The 23,129-nt window shown below is 39.3% G+C and overlaps 1 protein-coding gene across 1 annotated transcript in view; it reads left to right on the top strand.

Moving 5' to 3' along the window:
- The window catches only part of LOC142099205 (uncharacterized), a 335,178-nt gene that overhangs the window by 205,847 nt on the left and 106,202 nt on the right, over positions 1 to 23,129 (top strand). The window lies entirely within an intron of this gene.

The following is a 23,129-nucleotide window of genomic DNA, read 5'->3' on the forward strand; positions in this document are numbered from 1 at the left end:
TGATATTAGTGTACAGAAATTATTAATTACCACTTTAATCCAATTATTTAACTTCAACAGGCCTCAAGGCAGACTACTGAAAGGACGCTCCAAGTACTGAAAACTCCATTCTGAAGTCACACCCTTCCCACCTAGTTGTTCCCTCTAACAAAACAAAACTCAACACCTGCTCAAAGTAATTCCATTATTTCCAATTGCACACAGGTACCTGAGTCATATTTATTTTACCTTTTATCTTTAGTGTCTGCCTGTATGAATTGGTAAACACTGTGCAAAGCAGGGACTTATATATATGCATTGGGGAATATGTGCCTCAGGCTGAGGCTGCATGATATACTGGGCAACCTAGGGAGGGGCTGGGTTGACTAGCTCAGATTTGGCAGCCGGGCCCACAAGTCACGCCACTGCTTGTGGAACACCTACAGGGCTTAATTCTGGCTTGGTTTTATTTTTTCTCTAGGGATGATGGGTTGTGTAAGCGCAAACCATTCATTCTGTTTAGTAGCCTCAATAGTCCCCTAATCAATGTCCCAAATCTGCCATTACATATTGTTCTACAATTTCAATTGCAAATGTGAAAATGCTGTAATGTCACTATCTCCATAAACAGTGGCCACAAAATTTCTCCGGACCAGCTAGCCTCGACGTTTCACCAATTTAAGGAAACTTTGCTCAAATACATAGACAAAGCATTTCTGGTTTTTTTCTGAGGTTTGAAATATATAAAATATGATGATATAGAGATTTTTTTAGTATATGTAAAACAGTTTTTTGGATATAAAAAGGAAGTTTAAAACTTTTAGATTTTCTGCATCATTTAGAGAAAATTGGGAGGTGTTTGATACAGACATAGCTATTGTCTTTACTTTCCCCTTGAGTGAATATCTATTCTGAGCTAAAAGATGGGTATTTGGATTAATCAGCCATGAAAGACTTAGAGCCCCCATCAGGAAATACTATTCTCTTTTGACTAATGAGGCACAATTTGAATTTAGGAGACACAGACACACTAGGATGGTAATTACATACTCAGAGAGGAAATGCCTGTTTCATGAAAAAAAAACCTTCCAACGCATGCTATTCACTTTGTGCTCTTGTGACAAAGGATGGAGTAGTAGTATATATTTACTATAGTGTGTATATATAGTATTCACCTGACTTACAGTAGGTTATCCTTTATTTAGTGCCTTCATATCTCAAAGTTCTGTGTTATTATTACCCTTAATTTATATGACCTAAACATATTGGGCCTGATTCATTAAGGGACGCACACTGAGCGCAATGTGCACTTGTTTTAAAACGCACGTAAATCTGGTATACGTACGCTGTAATTCAACAGGAACGCACAGCAAATGTAAAAAAAAATATATACAACTAACGCTCCATGTTTTTCCATTGATTATATTTATTATGATGTAATTAATGTCTACTGTACTTAAAAAATAATTTTTACAGTTGCTTCTGATTTCAAACGCATGTCCAGGCATACATACACAGCCGTCATCACTAGTAATCGGCAGTTAGACTAGACCTGTAGCTGGAGCAAGAGATGCGGCTAAAATGCAAGGACCGCTGAGATGTCCAGAGCTTGAACAGGACACTGCTGCATGCGATCGAGATTGGTACATCCTTACTGTACATTAACTACAGGCAAATGCCCCTTCCTCGCCCTGTTCACTCCCTGAAATTATAGGCTTTAGTAGGTGTTCTTTGCGCTTGAAGATTAATTTAAAAGTGCTGCATTCTGTGACGTATGGTCCGTTGTGGGCATGGGTAGAATAATTGTGCACTTTATACGCAGAAAATCACTGTTTACACCCCTTAATGAATCACCAATAACATACTATAAAACTAGTGATTAGAATGCACTGTTTTGGGGTCTATTTATTAGTGCTTCTCCCTATTTGATTAGTGCTTCTCCATAATTAAGAAGCCCTCGTTGCTGGTGATTGCTTTAGCCAGATTATTGCCAGGTCAGCTTGGTGATGCTTCTCCATGGGGAAGCCTATTTAACATGAACAGTGGCTCTACAAGTACTGCAGCTGCCCTCCGATTGCTTTCTCAGGATGGCGATAATCGAGGATACTGTAAGGTCTTTGTTATTAGAATAAAGTATTTTTTTCCTTTTTATTTTTTCCTTTTTTCTCCTAAAAAAAAAAACCTGTTAATTTAAATTTTTTTTAATCTGGCGGCTGCAGTCCAAGCTTCCAGTTGCTATACATATGCGAGAGGTAGCAAGCCAGCTCACATGTACAGAGCAACCCTGCACTTTGTGTCATATTATCCCTACCTCCTCTCCAAACCGACACAATCACATAATCAAGGCTTGAAACACGTCATTAAGGTACCACTCTCTTTGCAAGAAGGAGAGAAGGGAACTAGGAGGGTGGCTTAGTCTGCTTGAAGTCCACGAGAACTCCCTGGAATTCGGGAGTCTCTCCGACCTTTCATGAGAGAATAAATAACTGCGGAAAATAGTTGTGAAGTATGTACAGTAGAAAGAGCAGACAGGTAGAAGGGGGGCAGCACAGGGTCCTCTTAACAACATTTTGGGCCCCCGGTCAAAGCCGTGCACCGGGGCCCCTATATATATAAAAAAAAAAAAAAAAGTGATTATATATATGGGCCCTGCAGCCCAGGGGGGCCCGTCAGAGGCAGCGCAAAAAAAAAAAAAAAAAACTAAAAAAAAATGATGAAAATACTTACCTTGCGGTCAGCTGGCTATCCGGTTCCCTCCCTGTTCTCCTCCTCCGTCACGCTCCGCAATGGATGTCGGGCGGGCGTGATGACGTCACGCCCGACATGCACTGCGAGCGCCGCACGGAGGAGGAGACCAGGGAGGGAGCCGGATCGCCAGCTGACCGCAAGGTAAATATTTTCTTTCTTTTTTTTTTTTGCCACGATTTTTTTTTTCAGCGCTGCCTCGGACAGGCCCCCTGGGCTGCAGGGCCTCCGGGCACCTGCCCATTGTGCCCAATGGGAAAGACGGCCCGGAGGCAGCATGCACATGATCGAATGTGGAATTATGTCCTGAAACTGGACAAACAAAGGCTTTTAATCGGCTTCCTTGAAGAGGTGTCTTTCCGGGAACATGTTTTTTAAGGTTAGGGCCTAGTATAATTTGGGAAGATATGCATTTCAAAGTATTGGTGCATCATGGGATAAGTCTTGAAGGTTGCAAAATTAGAAGATAGTCTCTGGAGAACAAATGTAGGAAGGAGCCGTATCACGGAGAGCGTCTTGTGCGTAAGACAAGACTTTCAAACTTTATTTTGGAGCAAATGGTCAACTGCTGCAATGACAAATTTGCAGCAGTAGTAAAATGATTTTCAGAACTAACCAATCTGGTAGCCACATTCAAACTAGATGGATGCAGTGACAATTTGATGGAAGGCCAGTTAATGTAGGATTACAATATAGGAAAATATATCTGAATTTCATCAGCCTATAGATAAAAGTGAGAACAAAACTACAGTTTTTTAATTTCCAAGGTAAGTAAACAGAAGCAGCTTCAGACACCGCAGTCTGTACATGGTGAGTGCAGAGGACCTATGTCTGTTTTTGTTTATACAATGTAAGTCCCATGACTCCTGCACTCCATTCTTTACATGAATTAATTCCAACTTGTGTCAGGTGAGTCCCAGGTCTCCCATGGCTGCTAGTGCCTGGGAAAGACTTGCCTTTAAAAGCTGTGTGCAGGTAAGCCTTAAGCCCAGATAAAATAGCATAGCATTTGATCATGTTAGGACTGACCAGAATGGGAAGACTTTGGCGTGAGTTGGTCAGCTTAACATATATTGCAATATGTGGAACTAACATTCCCTGTTTTTAATATAGAACAGTACTTGATATAGCATTGATTATATGTTTGGAGAGTGCAGAGTAGCCCTGTTTTCTTGGATAGAATATATAGCTGAGGGACGACTTGGAAAGGAGACATTAACGCCATGGTTTGAGGTCTATGATAGGCTGGGGGCACTGATGCCAAAGAAGCTCTGGGTTATTATGACAAAATAAAGATGTACGGTTTGAAAACCTACAAAAGAATAACTAGCAAGTAATGAGCAGAAGATTATTAGAAACATTAATGAAAGTGGTTTCGGTGGAATATAATATAACCACACTGGAAGATATAGTGGATTCATCAAAGCCATTTCTTACAGATGTACAAATCTGGTTTTAAAGTAACCGTTCAGACATTGGGACTAATACATTAAGAATCTTAAATTAAGAAGTTTCTTATTTATGTCTCCTGGACAAAACCATGTTACAATGCAAGGGGTACAAATTAGTATTCTGTTTTGCACATAAGTTAAATACTGACTGTTTTTTCATGTAGCACACAAATACTTGATAGCTTATTTGTACACTGAATTTAAAGTTGATATTTGTGTGCTACATGAAAAACAGTCAGTATTTAACTTGTGTGCAAAACAGAATACTAATTTGCACCCCTTGCATTGTAACATGGTTTTGTCCAGGAGACATAAATAAGAAACTTCTTAATTTAAGATCCTTAATGAATCAGGCCCATTGAGTTGACAACCAGTTAACAAAATATATTTATAAAGCAAACCTTTTTTATGCAATGTATAGAGCATTTTAAAAATACAGTATCTCCCTTTTAAAAAAAGACAATGACTTGTCCACACATGGAACACTCTCAATATTATCTAATTAAAATTTGATAATTTAATCTGCCCACTCATCAATCTAATAGTTTTTAAGTAATAACCAACAACATTATCAACCTTGGCTGATCACAATTTTTTTTTATATTGCATTAGATTGCAAAGTTTTTAAGTTATTCATGTCACACATAACAATTGTAAGACCTCTTAAAATATAATCACTAGTAAAAAAAAATCATATTTGTGTGTGTACTATTAGTCCCAAACTTGTCTACATGACATTTATGTATTCCTCACAGATGTAGACTGTACAGATTGTGAAGTAAAGGTCTGTTTGTTTGTATTGTTTTTGTTTTTTGTTTTTTTTGTTTTTATTAAAGTGTACATAAACAAAGTTTAACTAGGTGTCTCTATTGTGCTGGTGCTCAACTAAATATAATAACAATACCCTTTATGAGGCTCCAAAATTGAACAATGGCACAGTAGCACACAGTCATCTAATGGCCAATTTACTATAAAAGGTAGCAAAATGCTCACTTTGTTATAAATAACATTTGATCAAACATCTTTGAAGCAAATTAAGTTTTTCTCCAGTTTGAAAATAATATTTATCATGTGAATTTCTGGTTTTAATAGTAATAATCAGTAGCCTGGTGAAGTGTAATGAATGTTCGGTAATTAACTTCTTACTGTGTGATACCGGTTTAATGTTAGACAAGTCTGCAGTTTGTGGGTATATTTTGTAGCACTTAATTAATTTTCGCATTTGAAGTGCAGTAAGAATTAATTTTGCATTGTTTCGGCTTTGAAAGTATAAGGGAGCGAAATAAAGCTCAGTTGCAAGAGATGAAAATGACATGAGCGGTCTAAATTACCCCTTGAGAACAGTAACAAGTCCACAGGTGCAACAGGGTGTGCGTTCATCTTTACACTGGGATTACAGTTCACCCATAACAATCATTACCCATGAACAAGACTGTATTTAGACTATTGGTGTCATCAGTATCCCAAGGGGTTGTAAACATGTCAGAAACAGGGGTAGAAAAGGAATCAGTGAAGTGTAACATTGAACTGCTCTAGAGATTCTATTAACTCTTTAAGTGGTGTATACTATTGAAGTATAAAGGAAATATTTTCTACATGATTCATCCTTTTCCTTGTAAAATATGTTGTTTATTTTTACGACATTTTAAATCTAGTTTAACGCAGAAAAACCTTTACCATATTTTTCATATTTTATATTGTTCTTATCTATATGATCTAGAGTAGATATAGTGGTCCACTTTTTTTCAAATGCCCACTGACATGCTGATGGAAGATTTGTAACTTCACTGTATTTCATTACCTGATGTGAGGAAATACATTAATTAAAGGGAAGCCAAACTGGAACCACATGTACCACTTTCTATTTTTCGCTTTAACCGGTGAGGGAAAACTGCCATATGATCTGTAATCAGTGATTACAAGGTGTTTTGTCAGATATGTGTCTGCCTCCCAAGACTTTTGGCACCAAATGTAGCTGCCTCTACTGCCTAACCCATCTCCTTATTATATTATTCACAGTGGTCAAAGTGGAAAATTAGAAGTGGTGGTATGTAAAATGTAAGTGATCGAGTTTTACCATAAAAGCAGTATAAGTAGTGTTGGTAGGCATACTACTGTATACCAGCCCACTTAGACCAGTGTGTGTGTGTGTATATGTGTAAGTGTGTGTGTGTGTGTAAGTGTGTGTGTGTGTGTGTGTGTGTATATACATATATATATATATATAATTATAAACTACATATATATATGTGTGTGTGTGTGTATATATATATATATATATATAAAATATATATATGATATACACTACATATATATATATATATATACACATATATACCTCATACTTACCTCCAGGGTCAGCACACGCATGTTTTGTTCCACATCAGAACCTTCGGCTACTTTAGTGATGCAGCTGCAGAGCTCCGGCATGCCAGACAACACTGGTCCACATGCCACGTCTGGCCCTCGTTAGGGGGGTTGCCAGCCAGCCCCCGGTATATACCAAAGCAAAACAATAAACCACTCAGAATACACATGATTAGATGAATGATTTAATATTCATCAATGATCATGTAAGTATCCAAGCCTCTTGCATAATGTAGTCAACATTATTCATTCTAAGTTGTTATTCTTTATAAATTTATTTAATTTTAAACTAGAAAGTGACACATTAATGCTTGCAGGACTGTCCCAGACGATAGTCATTTAAGATCACCTTAACGTGCCTCATGTAAGCATACATGTGACAGGTCTGTAATGAGGAGAAGAAAATCTATTTGTTTATGTTGTTTGTTTACTTTGAATAAAAAAATACATTAATAGGGTTCACAACGAGCTTAAGAGAGCAGTAGACAAGTCATGTATTGTATAAATGTTATAATCTTGATGTTATTGCAGTTCCAGGTAAGGTGAAGATCGCAGACAGAAATCGTATCTGGCTATACGTGGACTACAATAACCTTTACGATGATTTTAGTAGAATGGATAGAGAAAAATTGTCTGTATTTTTTTTTTTTTAATCCCGCAGCTAAAATATTGAGTTTTTGTGAAGATTTCTTTTATTTACTTCTTAAAATGAAGTACTGGAAACACAGAAATATTTATATTAATTGACAGAATAAGCTTGGTTCTGTTTTTTATTTATCTCTCTGTGTGAATGTTTACATCTGTTAAGTGTGCTTCCAGGAACGCTGGTTACCCATTTTCTGAGGTAATGTTGTTTTCATTTGCCTTGAATGATATGCTTTCAACATCACACCTTAAGGAAGTCTTGCACAAAGTGTCAAGGGTACTATAACTAGCAGGGAATCTGTTCTGCCAATAATTTTGCTTGGAGTAATGAGACAGACTAACACAGCCTAAATTCTCCAAGCAAATAAACATGTAGTTGTTAATCTCCAGCATCAAGTCTACATTTTTTTTTTTTTTAAAGAGGACCTGTATAATACTTTGTTGTCCTAGTACACAGCACATTAGGTGGTTATATTAATTCAATTCCCTTGACTATAATTTACATTTCTTTTAAGGCCCTTGCTGTTAATGAAGACAGGAGCATGCTCTGTCTGGGTTGGCATGTAGTTTACTGCTTGGGAATAATGGGAGATGACAGCTTGATTGCTGAAGTTTGTAAATATCTGGAGTACTTTGCATGCTCTTTGCCTGGTTTCCAAAGGGTTAAACCTACAGGAGATTATCACTTTATCATTTACATATTTGGGTAATACATTACATTGCAGGTTATGATGCTGTTAATGTGTAGCTAAGTATATCTATTTCAAGTCAAATGTTTCTATCAGAGTTTCATGTGTGAGTGGTTTAAAGTAATTAATTGGTATGGCTTGAAAATGATTGCACATGCTGCAGAATAGTTCTGTAAGAACTATTTTAAAGAAGCAATGGACAAACTGAATTTTTGAAGATTGTTCTTAAAGCAAAATTGAAGGTTACAGTACATTTTTGTTTATGGACAAAACATTCTACAGAACATTACCTATGTAGGAGAGCGGAACTAGCAAGCTGTGGGGTGCAGGGAAGCTGGGAGGAGAGAATCGGGGCCCACAGCTTGCTAGTTCTGACCCTCCACATCTGCCCTGCAGCGGGCCCCATAATCTCCATGGGTCCCGGCAGGGCCGGATTAACCCAAGGTCTAACTGGGCTCCATTCCCTTAATCCGGCCCTGGGTCCTGGTGCGCTGCACCAATGGTAGTTCCACCACTGTAGGAGAATTTCCCTATAGGACAGAGTGGTGGTTCTCTTGTAGTTCTATCCGAATGTCCAGAACAGATGTGTTTATGACGAAGATAAGCTATTTTAATATATCCTATTTATACTATAGGTCTGAATACAGGCGAGTCACTTTTCCTACTCTAGTGTTGTAGGGTATCTATAAAAGGCAGTAATTAGGTCTGTTAAAACTAGTTCATAGACCCAGGATTGAGTATCGCATCTAGAAATAGTTATTTTATCAACCATCACTTGTCCCATCATAGTGTTTCTGTTCTGCATGTCATGCAACAGTATCCCAGTTTTTCCATCCATGGCAGGTGGCCACTAGCCTATACGTTGATCCAATTTAATGTAATGGTAAAGATTAGAGATTAAAATACTAAGTTGGTTTTAATGACATAGGTTTTATCAAGCCCTCAGGAAAATTATCTTAATACTTACATTATAATCCCTATTTAACAATTGTATTTGGGTATAGGAACCTTTCTTTTCAGTATTACGGTCTCCAGATTATGATATACAAGACTACTACATTTAATTTGGAACAGTGTCATAAATTCTCTTGATTTGAAAGGCAATTTACAAAAATACTGTGTATTCTCCAAGTGAAAAATCCCATAATCCTAATGTTATCGTTATAATAAATGACACACACAATATCCACCTTGACTAAAGTGAATGTCCAATCTCCAATGGACATTGGACAGGCTTAGTTATTAACAAATTATTAAAATTTCAAGGATTACTAGACTGACACTTTCCACATACTCTTTTGAGAATATGGCCTCTGGAGCTGCCATCTTTGATTTCCAGCAATCCCAGTTATTTGGTGCCCTAAGCAATAGCTAATAGACAGGACACAATGACCTTGACTCCAAGGCAGGCCACACATTCCTCCTTTTAATCACATATATTGCGTATAAATCACTCCTATGCCCGATCTGTCTTATAAAATTAAATGTCAGTGCTGGTGTGAGGATACCAGGCTTATGTGTAGCTCATTTGCCTACTCAGTGCTAGCCGGTCAGCCAGAGACCGAATAGGCTTAGCAGATCCAATCCTCGGGATGATCCTGGACCAGAGCAAAATAATCTGTAACCCCTAATCAAAATGTCTGAAGTAGAAGGTAGAAGAGAGCATGGATGGCTGGATATGCACTTTTTAACCCGGCCAGAGTCCCACGGTGGTATGGACTAGGTGGGGCTGACTCTAGATAGCAATTCCCCACTGGATTGGGTACCTGTGTCAAAGAGGGTGGTCACTGTGCCTTCCCCAAGTCACGAATTGCAGCATGCATTCTGAGGAAAGAGGTTCCTGGGAAATCTTATTAAAGCTGGAGAAGAACAATAGGTACCCACTTGTTAAGCCATAAAACCTCATCATCATCATCATCACCATTTATTTATATAGCGCTACTGATTCCGCAGCGCTGTGCAGAGAACTCATTCACATCAGTCCCTGCCCCATTGGAGCTTACAGTCTAAATTCCCTAACATACACACACAGACAGAGAAAGAGAAACACTAGGGTCAATTTTGATAGTAGCCAATTAACCTACTGGTATGTTTTTGTAGTGTGGGAGGAAACGGAGCACTTGGAGGAATCCCACGCAAACACATACAAACATACAAACTCCACAGAGATAAGGCCATGGTCGGGAATTGAACTCATGACCCCAGTGCTGTGAGGCAGAAGTGCTAACCACTGAGCCACCGTGCTGCCCAATAACTCTCCAAGTGCCAATTTTGATTTAACCCAGGAGTGTGTTTTTGGGAAAAAGTTGTGCTCCAGCTGATTGGCCCTTCCAGCACAACATGGCAGATCACTAGTGGAGGAAGTCCACAAAGTTTTAGCCAGCAGTCGGCACAACTTCTCTGAGTGACTCCACATGACTGGGCGCCATAATAAGTCCAGATGAAAATAATTCTCTTATCAATGCGTACATTGACACAGTCAATTTGTGCAAGTAACCGATATGCACTGGTACTTTTGTTATAATTTAGTGGTACTGCATTGATTATATACAGTTTAGCATATAGGGGCTGATTTTTTAAAAGGGTGAGTCACTGGTGATGGGACTTTTTTTTTCTCCCTACTGCCCCTTATAGATCAAAGGGTTAACTGCTATCATCAACTATAATCCTGCTGGCAATAAAACTCGCCTGGTTTCCCTGGCAAAGACGTCTGCTCAAGTTAACAGTCCAAGGGGTCTATTTATTTTCTGGTGATGAGCTTTAATGCAATTCACATTCACCTTCACTACACCGGCGATAGCCATTGCTGTGGGCTTCCGGTGAACTTGTTGGTGCTGTCTCAGGATAAAGTCTTTCTATGAATCAGAGTGGTCTGATTAAATTACTCTTTTCAAACATTGTTTTCTTTTTTCTTAATTTTTATTTATTTATTTTAACGACTTTGGCAAGTCAGCTCCCGGCAATTAAAGACTCACTGGTGAAGCAGTAAGAGTTATCCTACTGCTATCTGAAAGTATCACCGGGGAGCTATCCTGGCAACATTTTCTTATGAAATAGCATTGAAACAAGATGTTCTATTGCTGCGATATGCAGTGATATAAAATATGTTTTTCACCGCTGGATCATGAATAGACCCCATACAAATGCATAAAGTGGCATGGGTGAAAAATTGTAATTCCTAAAACAACCAGCTACATTGTGGTTCATCACATGGTCTCAGATTTCTTTAACTATTAGTTTATTTGGAGCCAAATAAGTATTGTGCCACTTGCTTTGATCACTTACAGCCGGGGTCAAAAAAATAATAAAAAAGAATTCGGCATCATTGGCTGTAACTACTGGGACAAGAGTCTGAGTCAAAGGGGAAGTTGGTCAGGGTAGCAAACAAAAAGTGTGTAAGCTCTCTAAATCAGGGCCTCTCTTATCCTGTCTTCTCTGCTTTGACTTCATTCACCTGTACAGCCTTAATCCATCAACTTGTATCATGCCTCTTGCAAGTCCTGTTCAACACTTGTTTGCTATATACTTTACCTATTATGTCTTATTCTCAGTATTATGCTCAATTTCCTAATTTGTGGAATACTAGACTTATATTTCAGTCTTAGGCTTATATAAGAACTGGAACTAATGTTAGGTCTAGGTTAGAGCTTTGGATAATTACAAATTTAGGATACAGGCTAATGTTTGGTTTATGTAAAGGTTTAAATTCGGACTATTTGGATAAGGCTGAAGTCTAATGCTTGGCAATCAGCAAATCCCCCCTTTGTCCTTTATTAAAATGTTTCTGGCAGTAGTTAAACTGGAGTAGGAACTAATGGCTGACAATAAACACGTCTGCAGCTCTATTGCGATAGATTAGTAGCTTTCAGTCTGGATACATTTCAATTTATTTAGTTTTAAGATGCCAAATTTGAAAAAAATTCTTCAGCGGAAACCAAAATATGTTTTTATGAATGTGTTGTATTTTCTATGTGCAAACGTACCCTTTTGCCTTATAATTAAGCACAGAGTAAGTGGTATTACAGGTTTCATTATCCTTTCCAATCTCACATCTAGAACAGTCACTTTCATTTCTGTACTTGTACCTATAATTTGTAGCTATAGCACTCTGTCCTTTTAGAATTGTGTCATACTTTCTAGACAAAAGATCAGGTAATTTCGATTGGTCTTTTGATTCTAAATCATTCCCTATTGTACGCTTGATGTGCTAACTGCGGGTTAGGCTAATAGATATATTCCTGCAGAGCTGGATATAAGTTTCATTTTTCAAATGAAAATGTTAAACGTCAAAGTATACGAGACCTCACAATTTCTAGCTGTAAGGTTGTAATTTTGTTTATTATGAACCGATAAACTTGTTGAGCATTGACAGCCATGATAATGGAGAGCAACCACCCTTTATTTCTTTTCTTTTAGATTCATTTACCTCTACACACCCATAGTTACCTGCTAGCCATAGTTAACCATAGTTATCCTTTTTCTTTTTATCTAAATAGGTTGGGTGACGATTAGGGGCAATATTTAGTCTTTTAAGAAATTTATCAAACAAATATTTCATTTTACAGTATATTTTCATTAACATTGGACCTTACAACATGTTTCAGAATGAAGAAAAATACGATAAATGAGGATGAATTCACTTTAAAGCCAGGCTTGTAGGCTTTCATCACACTTACCTTCAAGGATTGAAGTTTTTTTTGGCTTATTTTGAATTATATTTAATAGGCTACTGAGAGTGGCAAACAAGCCTATATATCATCCAATAACAGGAAGCTCTCCTGCTTCTGCTTCAAGAAATCACAGGGCTATGTATATGTTGCTGTGATTGGTAGCTATAGTGTTCCATAAAGGTTTTTCCTGTACCTATTTCTAGTTTTTCTTTGTCTCTTACTAGCATCTTGTCCTCATTCCTCTAACTCCTCTCCATCTCTCTTGTTCTTTTTTATTTTATTCTATTTTTTCTTATTTCCTTTCCCCACTTTTCCTCTACAACCTTCAGCCCCCCCCCCCCCCCCACACACTCTTACCCTGCACATTTCATCAATCCTATACTTGCTCTTTCTATTTTCCTCCATATCCCCCCCATCATGCCCAGCTATGCGACTGTAGCCCCACATCTCATAGAAACATAGAATTTGACGGCAGATAGGAACCGATTTGTCCATCTAGTCTAAGCTATGGTAACCTCAAACCTTATTTGATACTTTAATCTTTGTAAGGATATCCTTATGTCTATCCCAAGAATCTTTAAATTGCTCTACTATATTAGCTTCAACCACCTCTGATGGAGGCTATTCCACTTATCCACTACCCTTTCTGTGAAGTACGATTTCCTCTGAGCCTACTTCCCTCCAGTTTCAGTGCATGTCCTCGTGTTCTAGCACTTCTCTTCCTTTGAAGAATGTTTCCCTCCTGTACCTTGTTAAAACCCTTGATATATTTGAAAGTTTCTATCATGTCCCATGTTCCCTTCTCTGCTCCAAACTATACATGCCCCCCATTTCATTGCCCATTGCCCAGCCAGTCCCTGTTCCCTTGCACCCTCTTCTTGCGTCCTCCCACCCTCTTTGTTTTTACACCCCCCCCCCCATCCGGTGGCCTGCCACTCAACGTACAGTTCCTCATCGCCAGTTGGTCACCCTCTCATGCATCACAATCCCCAAATCCCCATGCCCCCAGTCCATGATGCCTTCCACTGTCTCCCTCCTAGTCCCCTGACCTGCCCCCCCCCATTCTTCCCAATGCCACCCCTCCATCACCCCAAGCTTTCTAATACCCAATAAACCATGCCCCATATGCTGTATGCCTAGCCCTCTCCCTCTACCTCTACCGGCCATTTCCCTTTCCCTCCCTTTGCCTTTCTTCCTAACTCGGTACCCACCAGGGCCACTGTATAATTCTCAATATTTTCCTCATTGGAGCCAATCGCTTTTCTCCTCTCCGGTGTCCCAATTTCACTCTTCCCAGTATTCTGATTAATTTCAACCAATCCCCATTCTCCCAAACCACTGTCCTCAACAGATTTATCCCACTGTTGAATTCCATTGTCAGTAGCACCACAATCCACTTGTCATGCGCCAGCCTTCTCCTGCCCCACGGCAGCACGCCCCCATACCTCCTGGTGTTCCTCATCTGTTTTCAGCGTTTCTGCAGTGCTACCCTGTTCCTGCTGGTTCTTTCCATCATGAGCCACTATCTTCCTGAGAGTTCCCTATAGCGCCCTATGCTTGTCATCCCCCTCAGGTTTCACATCAGGACCAGTCATTTTAACCAGTCTACTATTTTAGTTCTCCAGCTTGCGGATGCAGAAAAGGACTCACAACCGCAGCTTCAACAGCGGGAAGACGTCTGCCCCACACAGGCAGCTCAGAGCAAATCGGGTCTTGCTGCAGGTGTATCTGGTATACTAGTCCCGGTCAGTATGAGAGACATGCAAGGGATTTGGGGCTGGGCACAAGATCTGATATTTTAAGTACAAGGAAGGATTCCTCGGACTCATGGCAGCGAACACAATAATTTTGGGTCTCCTGCAATCACGCATGCGAGGGAGACACAACAAGGCTAATGGGCGGCTACATACTACAGTTGAGACACAACAACAAGGGGGCAACATAGTGCGCTGCACACTGGGGTCTGCGAGCTAATTCTAGTTAAAAGGTTGTCTGGAGTCTCTACGTAGATTTGTTCACAATTACTAAGGTAGGGAAGAATAAAAGTTAGCGCAGGCCAGGGCGAAGGATGGAGTTGGAGATTAGGCTTTCAGGTCCTACACTAACTGGATTTTGAGCCTCGTGATTTAGCATCTGCATATCTGGAGATTATGCCCAGTGAACACCAGGATGTGTTGAAGTATTTACACATGATACATAACATGTTCGCTAACATGTTCGCTAACTGTGACAATATTATTTGGAGGGCTTATGATGACGAGTTTCATGAGCTAGCATTCCTTTCAGGTACAAGACGTTGAGATCTGCATGGCGGATCAGGGCATACAGCGGCTTTGTATAGAATGCCTCCTACTCAAGGGTGATCTGGCTCTTTCTTTCTATGCAGAAACAAGTGTTTCACATTTAAAAATTCCAAGTGTGGTACGGGCGCACTGTGCAAATCCAAACATACTTGCTTGCCCTGCAGTGGTTGATGCGCTGCCAAGGTATGCATCCGGAGGTCAAGCCCCTCCACCTCCAGTAGAGGGGCACATGGAGCTCCTGCTAAGTAAGGCCTCTTCCCCTATGGCGGATAGCTCTGGCTCATTGGCTTTGGTTATACCCTGATCAGGAACTGCCATTTGTCCTGTTGCAGGGTTGTAAGGAGGGCCTCAAGTTGCCCATAGCAGGGACTTTGTGTGCAGTGGCTACCAAGAACCTTCAGTCAGCTTGCGCACACCCCCACATCTTAGCAGATAAAATACGGAAAGTTGAGTCAGACCGTATGTGTGGCCTGTCCCCCGTTTATGCAGGCTGATCGTTTTGGCCTATTGACGTTGTGCACAAAATGGCCCCCAGTAAATTTCGCCTGATACAACACTTATTCTCTCCGAAAGGCAGTTCAGTAAATGATGCCATTGACCTACGGCACAACAGAGTAGTTTACCGAAACCTTTGCGTTTGCCCTGGGTTTAGTGAGGGAATTTGGTGTACAGTAGGTCGATATAGAATCGACTTTCCGTCTCCTTCCATTGCATCCTGAATCTTTCTGATTCATGGGTTTTCAAATCTCAGAGTGGTTTTTCATAGATTGTGGCCTTCCCATGGACTGCTCTATATCGTATGCCTACTTTGAACCTTTCAGTATGTTTTTACACTGATGCATTGAAGCAGGTCATCTGGGAGTGGGGGTCACTACCTGGACGATTTCCTTAACTTTGGCCCTCATGACTCCCTGCATTGTGGCAAAGTTTTATTTGCTACCCGGGCCCTGTTTCAGGTGCTTGGCCCCTCTACATGTCTGACATTCCCGAGCATCGGCATTTACATCGTAGTGGGTTGCTGCCACCTTCCTATGGACAAGGTGGCGATGTTGTGGGAGCTGATTTTGTCAATTAGGCATTCAGATATTCCTTTGACAAATCCAATCTTTGTAAGGGTCCCTTAATTTTGCTTGCCGCATTATCCCATCCGATTAAACCCATCATTATGGGTAAAATTTATTGTTGGAAATTGCAGAGGGTGAAGGCCGGTGTGACTAAAGGCCATGCACATATTGGACTATCCCAAGAAATTACAGAAGACTTGTCGATTTTGGTGCGTTTCCTTGATGAATTTAACGGGGTGCACATATGTCCGACAAATGTGTTTTCATGTTATGATTGTTAAATGCTGTGGAATTTGCCACTATGCATATAATTCACACTCAGGACGTATTCTGAATTACAGAATCAAGTTTTAGTGATTTCATTTAGGGGGTAACGACTTTGGTAAGACAAAATCTATTGGGCTCATTTTATATGTCATAGCTGATTTGTAGCTCATAGAGGATAGCTGACCAGTGCTTAAGATCTGCTGGTCCAATACCAGTCTTAGATTGATTTGGAGGGGTGCTTGTAGTAAACTGGCCATGGAGAAAGACAACAGGTTAATTGGTCTGCCTCTCATTTCATTAGGAGCTCAGGTGGCGGGGTAATACAACACCCTTTGATTATATTTGATGGGATGCATCTTACAGATAAAGGTTTGGGTATTTTTATAGCCCAAATATTTGGCTATTTGGTGGAGATTCTTGAGTCAGTTGGTGACTGGCTGTGTGTCCATTAAAGGAATACAGCATGGCAGAAAAGCAGTGCTGTCAGCAGTTAATATATGGCGGAAGATTTTGGCCGCAGGATTCTTTCCACTTCAATCTATCTCTCTTATGGTCATTTCTGCGAAGGCCCAGGGCATCGTTTCAGCAATCGTGCTCTTTGAGGCCAGAAGAGGTGTAGTTTCTGATGCCATAAGTAAGCGCCTGGGATTCTGGGCCAGTTGACCAGCCCTATGTTTGTTTGTATAGTATTAGCTTGTTAGTTGTACTTGCATTGCTCTCTTCGCCACCATCATTTATGCAAATAAAACTGTGGCCCTCATTTATTTCAGGTATTAAGTAGTTATCTTTATTATAGAAGGGGTAGAAAATGAATGTGCAGAGGGAGAATATCAGCCTTATGGCATTTATAGTTTTGATTGCATTGCTATAATACATGGAGCTCTCAGATGACTTTAAATATCCTTTTTATTAAAGTGGTACCTTATTCCTTATTACATGCAAGTTTCATTCTAAAACTAAGCAGTCTGCTTGTGAGAGATGACTCTCGTATCAAAGTGTGTTTTCCATTCACTAACCGTCACATTTTGCATCACAGAACTTTGAAAATAACTTCCTCGGTGGAATATTTGTGGCCTCTTGTTTTTAGAGCTTTCGAATTTCATTGCTATCACGAACACACTCACTGTTTATGAACATTTAACCTATGTAAAATACAGAATTTTAAGGATGAGATGCATTGAAACAACCTTATACCAGTTTTTCAAATTACCAAACAAAATTTCAATAATATGCAATATTACAGACCTATTAAATAGTTGTTGTCAATGTTTATTATTGTACGCATTACTCTTTTTTTTATACTATACTAAAACTTTTATTTTGATCGTTCTTCTTTAAATGCATAAATAAATACATCAATATGTCTTCTAGCAGTCCTGAAAATATGATCAAGGATGTTGTGCAGGAATCATAAGATGCCTTCAAGTACTTATTTAAGATGCTTTTTCACCCCGAAAAAATATTTCTTTATTTTCAAATTCTGTCTGCGGCCATAATTCTCGGCAGCATTTTTAAGCAGAAATGAGCATTCTTCATTACGCTGAAAGAGCTGGGAGAGGAATTCTTCCAATTTGTCACAAATTGGTTGTATTTGCATTTGCCAAGCTCTCGAAAATCAATCTTGCATCTTTCCACAGATATTTACAAATAAACAGCGTAAACCATAATGGGGATAATGTGCTGTAGATGGCAGTAGGATTTTTTGGTAAAGTGATATAAAATATGAGTTTATACGTGTTAATATAAATTGCTAAAATACCTTTATATTAGCCAGGCCAAAATGTATACAGATTCATGAAGGCTGTCAGGGACAATTCTGGAAACAAGGTTGAAAACTTCCATGTTTTGTAAATATGATGTGAAATTACTTAAGATGTAATATGTTTATGCTTGGTGTTCAACCGGCCACATAAAGCGGTGATTATTACTTTTAGCAAGATTTCTTAAGGTCTCTTTGCATTCATGGCCTGGGCAATAAGCAAGATAATTACCCTCCTCCTTCTCCCACCACAAACACAAAAACCCAGGAAAGAACAAAAAAAAAAACATAAGCAGTTTTATGACCTCTATACCGCAAAACAACATTTGAGCATGGCTATAAATGGGGTAAGTCTCTGTAAGGTTTTACATAAAAGGCAATTTAAAGGACACTTACATAAATTACACAGCAAACAAACTTATCATTGACAAAAAAGATTATGCCCAAAATGTTCAGTATATATAACACCATAAAACGATCCATCAGTCAATCAATTTGCTTTTCTCTGGTACAAAAATATTATTTGTTTCTAAAAGATGCATAGGGGTCATGCTTTTTATCAAAGATACCGTAAGCTGCATCATCATCATCATACTCAATTTATATAGCGCCACTAATTCCGCAGCGCTGTACAGAGAACTCACTCACATCAGTCCCTGCCCCATTGGACTTACAGTCTAAATTCCCTAACATACACATACACACAGACTAGGGTCAGTTTGTTAGCAGCCAATTAACCTACCAGTATGTTTTTTTGGGAGTGTGGGAGGAAACCGGAGCACCCGGAGGAAACCCACGCAAACACGGGGAGAACATACAAACTCCTCACAGATAAGGCCGTGGTCGGTAATTGAACTCATGACCCCAGTGCTGTAAAGTAGAAGTGCTAACCACTAGGCCACTGTGCTGCATCAAATGTTTTACGTTTTTCTTCTCAATCTGCGGCTGAGATATATGCCACATTACGTAGCATATCTTGTGTGAAAATGATCTGCACATGCCCAGAAAGTGGGTGCTCGAGTATGTGCCCATGCAGACTTGTCTGATTCTGGCACTTGCGCCCGTCTGTGCCTGGAGAGGCAGGACACGGGAGGGAAGGGGCGGTCTAACATTAGCCGAGTACAGTAAGGGCGTGAATATGCAAATGTGGCTCGTGCAGACCTGCTGAAACAAGAGACATATCTCTTGCAGGCAAATACAAATACTCGTTGATGATGATAGCTAATCGTAAACTAGGTGCATATGCTGCTGATGTAGAGACGTGCACCTGAAATACCCAAAAGTCCAAACAGAGCATTACTGGCCCCATAGCCTATCGCACCCGCTAATATAATGATATCTTTCATTGACATTAATTAAAAGTTTATACTGTAGTCTCAATAGTAGTTTCGACTATAGTTTCTATGGTGTTCAGTGCAGAATGTAAACATTGTCACACCAGGATTCAACACAGTGAAAAACTTGGTAAAATCATAGCATATGAAAATCCATACAAAGAAGAACATCTCACACATCAACATTTATTTATAAAGTGCGATCAAATTCTGTAGCACTGTACAAGTAGGAACAAACACAGTACTAAAGCAATACTGGGTAATACAGACAGACCGACGGATGTGAAGGACCTGCTCGCAAGCTTACAATCTATTACAAAGCTTTATTTAGATATTGTTTAGATCACACTGAAGCAATATAAGTTATAGATGGCAAACCTTAGAGAAATCACATTGACCTGCCCTCACCTCTCCTGCTTCTAAAGACACAGCTGGGACACTTACACGGAATGCATCCGCCAGGACATGCAACTGCTATAACATCTGTTACACAGCCTGATAGAAGCTTCATTTTATCTCCTACACTGATCTGACTTTGGAGTTCAGGACCGGAAACTGGGAGCTATCATTTTTATTTACTATTGGCAGAGTGTTTCCCCATTTTCCACTAAAGAGTTCAGATGGGGAAAGGAAATCATTGACCATCAGGGAATGGACTCCATTGCTAACTGATCATCAGGCTCTATTTTCTACTGGACTTAAAGGCAATGGGATGTATTTTCTTCTGGGCTAAAAGGGAATGGGCTCTTTTGGCTACTGGGTCACCATTGAATTGTGTACACTGGACCATGAGGGAGTGGGCTCTGTTGTACACACTGGGCCATGAGGGCAATAGGTTCTATTGTGCACTAGGCCACCAGTACATAATGGGGCACTATGGTATTTGCTCTGGCTGTGAGGGGCCATTGCTGGGTGCAGTTTAAGTATTGCAGAAAAATTTGGAGTAAGAAGTAATATCCTATTCTTTGTCACTATTTGAATCCACTCCTACCCCTAAAGCCTCCCAACAAGAGGAGCTGTTTTTCATTTTAATAGGAGGCACAGATAGTAGCCCTTTTATCTATAGAACTACAATGGGCAGCACAGTGGCTTAGTGGTTAGCGCTTCTGCCTCACAGCACTGAGGTCATGAGTTTGATTCCCGACAAAGGCCTAATCTGTGTGGAGTTTGTATGTTCTCTGTTCCCTGTGTTTGCGTGGGTTTCATCTGAGTGCTCCACTTTTCACCCACACTCCAAAAACATACTAGTAGGTTTATTGGCTGCTATTAAGTTGACCTTAGTCTCTCTTTGTCTCTGTGTGTGTGTAAGTTAGGGAATTTAGACTGTAAGCTCCAATGTGGCAGGGACTGATGTCATAGAGTTGTCTGTACAGCGCTGCGGAATTAGTGGCGCTATAAAAATAGCTGATGATAATAAACTACACAAGTTCTGTCGTTAGTCTTTGCCACTTTACTTTGCAGTGGGCAAAGACTATTACCTATTTGACTTCCCTTTCTCTTCTTGATCAGAATTTCTTTGCTGTCATTTGTGAGTGTGAGTGTGGGACTATAATATAACTTAGTTCCCAAATAATTTTGTAAACCAGGGTGCTTCCATTTTTAAGAGACTAACACATACCAATCGTGTGTTCAATTATTTCAGTAAATTAGTCCGAAAATGTTTTGTTGGAATTTAAATTGCATGTCAATAGCTGTTGTAATAATGGAGATACGTAAAACTCTGCATAGAACAATGTGTATTCATATGTTGAACAGTTATAGAAAATTAAATTGAAATATTGAGTTTATTTCTCTTTCAATGGAATTTAAACTCTACAGCAACAATGTAACTTTCAGTGGCTACTAAGTGATTGATCACAACAGATTCCACTGCCTGAGAACATAAGTTATGGTGACATCTCTTATCTAAACTTCGTTTGCCCTCATTGCACGTTTTTTGTTTTATGTGGAGATGATTGATGTCTGATTTAAGGCTTTTATTTAGATTTAAGTAATCTTTATTGTTCGTTCTCAGCTTTGCTCCAAAAACTAATATGCAAGACCAACATTGTTAAACAGTAATCTAATAATTGGAAATACAAGTGGAAAGTAGTATTGAAATAGTAAATGTAATAACTTTGTTCATCAATGTAGGCACTGTATGCTTTTTAAAATGTTAATTAATACTCCGGGTCTATTTAAAAAAAAATAAAAAGCCCTAAATCCAGTGAAAACAGTTGTTTTTGCCATAGATGGGGCTCCTGCTGCCACTGTCTTCCTATTGCAATCTTAGGATGGAGAAAGCAGCACATCTACACAAGAAAGAATGCTTTATTAATTAAATAAAGCACGTTTTCAAATCTATATTAAAATAAAGATCTTATTTTCTCTATTTTGTATTTTTTTTTTACGAAAGTGAAACTGGAAGGCCAAGTTGGGTTTCCATTTCCACTGCACATATGTGAACAAGCAATACTAACATCTGCATGTGCAGAGGCTCCCTGCACTGGCCTTGCAAGAGTACTCTTACTGCTGCTAGCCAGTATGGCCAGTGAGCTGAGCACTACACGGTTTTTTGTCCAATAATCGGCTCAATCAGCCGACATACGACCACTCGTTCAAAAGTCGGGTCAGTGTGTGTAGTGACACGATGGTCGAAAGTCTGCCCAAATGGACGATTGTCGCCTCATTTGGTTGGTCATACCATTTAATATTTTCGTTCCAATCTCGTTTCTGTTGTGTAGTGTGTATAAACTTCCGACCGATGTGTACGAAATTGCAATCATTGCTCACGACAACATGGCTGTAAAAAGTCGATAAAGGGACGTCCGCTCTTCCCTTTATCTTCTAAAACAAGGCTAGTGTGTATGCAGTCCATGGACCGAGCGATCAGACAATCGATCGCATGTAAAATCGATCAGCATAAAAGGTTGGTGGAAAATTCTGTAGTGTGTACCCTGCTTAAGTGTGGAAAGTAGTAGAAAATGTATCATAAACTTGGCAATTCTAATCAAATATCCATAATATATAAATATATTCATTATGAAACAAAGGAATTTTGGAGGAGCACTATATGCAAATATTCCTTTACGGTAAACAGGATTTTCCACAATTTCAGTTGTGTTCCTCATCAAGAACTTCTAGAACTGTGGCCTGCCTAAAACACTGTCAAGATAAATATATATAGGGCAGTAGTTTTATTCCATTGGAAAACATCAGTGGGCCCAAGTCATTAAAGAGAGCAAAGCATTAAAAAGGAGTAACTATGCACCTGGGGAAAACCATGTTGCATTGGAGGGGAAGGTAACATTTAAAATGTGGGGATACATTTATAGTTTGGATAGGGCATGTCCAAGATCAACCTTAATTTTCAGTGTAAAAATAAAGCTATCAAGTATTTGTGAGCTACATGAAAAAACTGCCAGTATTTAGCTTTTGTGCAAAATAATAAACTAGTTTACATCCCTTGCATTGTGACATGGTTTTGTCCGGAAGCAAACTTACTCCTTTTTTTTTTGCTTTGCTCTCCTTAAGGGAATTATATAGTCATTTTTATGGGATGCAGTACATATGGCAATTTTATCCATTTGTGAGTACAGATTTTATCTGTTTTGTGTCCATGGAAATTAAAAACTTGCATTTCCAGGTTCATCCTATCTAGCTAATGCCCACTTCTAAATCACTGGGTCAATTTAAATGAGTTCTCCCGCACCAGTCTCCAGCAGCATTTTATCTGAAATATACACTGATTTGTTTTACAGAAGGCCTTGCATGATAACTCAAGTAAAATCACACATTTCCCCTTTATGATTTCTGGTAATAATTAAGCATATTCCTCCACTATAATTGGTGGATCACAGCAGAAACAAGCTAAAAA

The sequence above is a fragment of the Mixophyes fleayi genome, chromosome 8 (assembly GCF_038048845.1).
Source record: "Mixophyes fleayi isolate aMixFle1 chromosome 8, aMixFle1.hap1, whole genome shotgun sequence".
Classification (NCBI taxonomy): domain Eukaryota; kingdom Metazoa; phylum Chordata; class Amphibia; order Anura; family Limnodynastidae; genus Mixophyes; species Mixophyes fleayi.